We start from the raw sequence: 5,199 nt of genomic DNA, 5'->3' as shown, positions 1-5,199 counted from the left end.
TTGGAAAGTGGAAAGTTTTACATTTGTGTGGGGATTTGTGTGTGTGTGTGTGTGTGTGTGTGTGTGTGTGTGAGTGGCCTAGACAGACATCAGACCTAGAAATATCAGGGAATGTTCTCACTGTGCTAAAATATTTAAATTAAATCCGTAACAACCCAAGGGCAACTAGACCTCTACCATTGCCTACCCAGAAGTGTTAACTGTATTATACATCTGTTATAAAGTATTCCTTTATCATGAGAACAACCATCACACAAAATAGGTCTAGAATACCCGTCCATGCCTGCCCTCCACTTCCATCATCTGGGCTTCACTTCAAACTTGACAGTTTTGTAAATGATAGGCAATTAGGTAATATTTTGGACTCAGTTGCCCTGAGCATAAATAGAGCATAAAGTCAACTATTTATTCTCAGTTCTGTACACACACACACACAGGCACACATACAAAGTTCGTTTCACCATTAATTAAGAATTCCATTTAATTAGCAGATTGGTTTACTTAAATGAAGAGGTAACTTACCTTTATGGGCACAAAAAAATTCATTTATAATGGTAATGTGAGCCCAGATTCTTTTTACCATGAAAGAAAAAAATTAATTTGCCCTGTGGGATATTGGTCTACTTTACTTCTTTGGAACATTCCGACCAAATTGACCGTACAAAACCACCTACACCTCACAGTTTGTCAACATGGCCTCTACATAAGGAACTCATTTTGTGGTGAAGAGGGATTGTTATGGGTTTGTCTCTGAACTCTGAATTCATTGGAGTTACAAAATATTACTTAACCTGAAAATGATAAGCTTGATAGAAGTGCTACATATTAGCTAAATGAAAGCCAAATTCTATATTCATATCCACTGCTTTCTAACAAATTATTCTAAGTTCATTCAGTTTCTGTGATAAATGCAATGGCCAAAAGCAATGTAGGGCAGGAAAGGAAAGCCCACTTATAGACTACCATTGAAGGATGTCAGGCAGAAACTGAAGTGGGAATTTGAAGGCAGGCCTGCTCGCTATTCTATGCATCATTACCTCTGACTAAGGAACTCACAGCCAAGAAAGGAATAATCCTTACTGGCTTACTTATAGGAGAATGCTTTAGTTCAGGCTTTTACCACCTACCAAGGAAATAGTGATGCCCACAGTGGGGTGGGATCTTCTACATCAGTTAATACTCATCCCCCACAGACATGGCTGCTAGCCACTAGCTATTCAAATTAATCTGGGCCTAGCCACTAACTAGCCAAATTAATCTGGGCAATTTCTGTTTGTTTGTTTGTTTGTTTGTTTGTTTTTGTAACCAAAACTTTAATCTCAAGGATTCTCATGAACATATTACAATGACAGTGTGGAAAAATAATCTTGCACAGTAACTCAGAAGTTCAGCTCTACAACGCTCTCTTAAACTGGTATCTTAGTTTTCCAAATAAAGATGTTACAACAGTTCTGCATCCACATATAGCAACCAGGAAGGAACCACTTTGAAAACCGTCTGAGTACCATTCCTACTGTTTACCTGTTGGCTTGTGTTCACAGCAGCTTTGAAAGACTGCTTATCATTTCACCTGCAGTGACACACTGTGTCTCAGCTACTGGAGGAAGGACATCTTTAGTCAAACTCTGCCAGAGGTTTCTATATCCTCCACACTTCAATTGGGCAGGATCTAGGTTTAGTTCAGTCTATGAAGAACTAAAGTTCAAAGCAAACTTAATTTGCTTATGGGTACATTGTAAAGTAACAATTCTTGATATCATATGCCTTATATGATCCATTTAAAACCATAGAGAATTACATTGTTTTGTGTGTCATTCTTCCTAGAGAAAAAACAAATTTGAACAACTAAAACATCTTAAAAATGAACCAAGCTTAGAAAGTCTCAAGCTAAGCTTTAATTTCCTGTACATATTCATGTCAAATGAAGTTGTTTTCTGTACACCACTTCTTTTGCAAACTGGTCTTCTATTTCCTTTCATTTCATCTAGATCGGCTACGGTAGCTAGAGGATTGGGGTGGCTTGTGATTTCTCTCCAGAGTCAGAGATCTTTCTCTTCTACTATCTCTAGAAAGTGACCTGCTCCAACTTTGAGAGAAGCTTCTCCTTGGAGATCTTCACCAAGGAGGAGGACTCCTTTTACGGTAATCACCTCGAGGGCAACGACCCTAAAAGGGAGATGGGCACGACTTCGACTTCTTATTTCACCAAGCTCAGTTCCACTCTTAAGCCGCAGCCACATAGTGTTCTTCTTCTAAGTCACGGACAACATCAGCAGCATCTTGGGAATCATCAAGTTCAAGAAAAGCAAAACTGGGCGGGTTTCAAGAAACCCACATACTTCAGAGTGGTCCATAATAGTCAAAAGCTCATTCTAATTCAGTCTTGTTCTCATTGTTTCCTAGGTTACCTACATGAACCTTACAGCCCCGTGGACAGTATCACCGTTCATGTAGAGATCGTTGGTTCAAAAACCCGAAGCTCAAATCCCAGTGCTCTGACGGACCCAGCTGCTCCCCTCTGGCTCTACTCCCATAGATGTTGTCTATCCGGCTACATCCACGAAACGGCTGATGTGGGCAATTCTTAATTGAAGCTTTCCAGTCAGGTGAATCTAGGCAGTATAAAGATGATAGTTAAAGCAAACCAGGACACAGTTCAATGCAAAATTTTGGATTATAACAACAAATTATCATAGTATCATAATACTGTGGTTGAGTACATAACTGTGTTGGTTTTTCTTGGTCTTTTTCATGCTGGATACTATGCTTTCAATAGAGGATCCAGTGAAATGCCTCATAAATATCTGTGACTGTATCTACTTTGAAAGAATAGGCCAGTCTCACATCTAAGCCAACTTCAGACATTAATAAAGAATAATGTATAAAGGACAAACTACCATCAAAAGTCTTCTGTCATTGCCACATGATGGCACAGTAATCACATAGACCAGCTGATAACCAATATTAGAATAAAGTAAGATACTGATACAGCAATCTGCCATAGCCTAGGACACAAAACGTCTTACTCAAAAATCTTCTCCCTGCAAAATTTTACCAAATGTGAGTACAAGATAGAAGTTAATTTTACATGATTCAACAAAAATTCTTCCCAAGTAAAAGTAAGGGAAACCTAGTAGGGTAAGCCATGTTAAATTTCAGCTTTGTTTCCCAGTGAAAAATAACCTTTCAAGCTTATGGCGTATAATAGATAACCTTATCTTTACAGTCTTTTGAAGTTGGATTTCAGGTTTTATTGACAGACTGCTACAGAGAGTTTATGATAAATCTTCAGTTAATAGTCTTCTGAAGTTCCTGAATTTAAAAAAATAACCTTTCAAGAAGGATTCCTTTGAATAATGGGTATTTCTCGTTCATCTTGATTTTGAAGCCATTTTAAGATGATTTGGTAAATTATTCATATTTACTGCTGGATGTTGACACCTAGCAAATATGAATCTGAAGTTATCAAGAGATTTACAATGAAATTTCACAGTAAGTTCTTAGGACTAGATAAAAATCATGGCTGTGTTGCCTTTGATAAATGTAATAATTTTTACTGATAATAATAATTATGGAAATAATTCACTACTTATTACCTGCTACCATCAAGCAGACAGCAAAGAAGGAATTAACCTTTGAACAGAATTAGATGAACATGAAAAAGCTCCATGCTATCGGATGGAAATATTTGTACAGATGCTAATTGAGCATCTGGCATTTAAATTAAATGGCATAACATAGTGTTTGTTCAGGCAAGGATGGAAAAGCACCACAAAAACCATTTCTTTTTAATTTTTGTATAAGCTAAACATAAACAGGCTTGAATTTGTAAATGAGTTCTTATTAAGGCTGGAATTGTGACAGTTATAGACCTATGTTTATATGCAGTTATGGATATCAAGTTTACTGCATAATGTTGGCTATGAAAGAAACTCAAAGATAATTTAAACCAAAACTACTCTACCTTCTTTCTCTGGAGGTTTGTTCAAGAAATATTGAAGTTTATATTATTTGCCTTTTTAAAATGGCTATACAACTGTTCATTTTTCATTAAGTTTGTTCTTTGACAATTTTATATATATATATAATTCTAAGTGCTCTCTACCCTGTCTCATCTCCCTCATACCTTGACAAACCTCCCTTTTCTCACAACTCCCTTTCCCATGGTATTGTCCTTTTCTTCTGTTTTGTGAGCCACTGAGTTTAAGCAGTGATATCCATGTGATCACGAATGTAAAACTGGTCACTGGAGGTTGGTGGACTCATCACCATTGCCCAAAACTAAAGTCAACAATTTCCTCTCACCTAACATCTTTCAATAGCCAACAGTTCACCATGTATGGGTAAGACATGTCTCTAATCTCTAGCTGACTGACTGTTGCCAGGTCCAGTGCAGGCAACCACAGCTATTACAAGTTCATGACTGCAATAACTTTACTACACTTACAAGAAAACATTCTGTAGCACTCCTCCCTTTCTTCTAGCTAAGATATGTTCTTGTCCACAGAGAGGACAGTATAAGTGTCCTAGTTAGCCTGTGGATTCAACAGTCACACCTTCTAAGCACTTTGTGCAGCTTTGAATCTCTTTATTCAACATCATTCACTGAAAAGAAAAGCTTCTCTGGCCAAGATGGAGAGCTACATTAACCTATGGGCATGTACATAAATATTTAGAAGGCATTTTGAGACCAATTCAATTTAGTAAAATAACAGTAGTAAGGTCCCTCCTAGGGCCCATGATATGTCCCCAAATATGTAATTTTAGCCAAATCTTGGAGGAAGTCACAAATTCCTTCTTGTGGAATGTGTCTCAAAACCAGTGAGAGGTTGGTTACCCTCATACCAACCACACTATTATTGACCATTAAGCATAAAATTAAATATCTTTTCTCCAGTCATTTATATCATTTTTTGTTAGAAATTTTAAATTTAAACTCTCATTCTTATGATTGAGTGGAAAATGTTTTAAATATTAAAGCCCATGTGTATACTAGGTAATGCTTTTTAAGTGTTCTAAAGTCTCTCTGTGTAAGTAACTGTTTACACATAAAAACATCTGTTCCTTGAGGATGTAAGCTCTTGCTTTGAAGGAAGGCTTAGAATATACACAACAGTTAAGATTAGGATTAGGTATAAGTAACAGATACCTACAAATTTGGTCTTTAATAAAATAGGATCTCTTCTGTCACATGCTCAA

The 5,199-nt window shown here is 36.9% G+C and overlaps 1 pseudogene; it reads right to left on the bottom strand.

The window, feature by feature from the left end:
- Positions 1 to 1,965: 1,965 nt before the first annotated feature.
- Positions 1,966 to 3,670, bottom strand: LOC114616984 (annotated as a pseudogene).
- Between the last annotated feature and the right edge of the window lie 1,529 nt (positions 3,671 to 5,199).

This window comes from Grammomys surdaster, unplaced genomic scaffold (genome assembly GCF_004785775.1).
Source record: "Grammomys surdaster isolate TR1022 unplaced genomic scaffold, NIH_TR_1.0 133, whole genome shotgun sequence".
Taxonomy (NCBI): domain Eukaryota; kingdom Metazoa; phylum Chordata; class Mammalia; order Rodentia; family Muridae; genus Grammomys; species Grammomys surdaster.
This window is presented reverse-complemented; position numbering and strand designations above follow the sequence as displayed.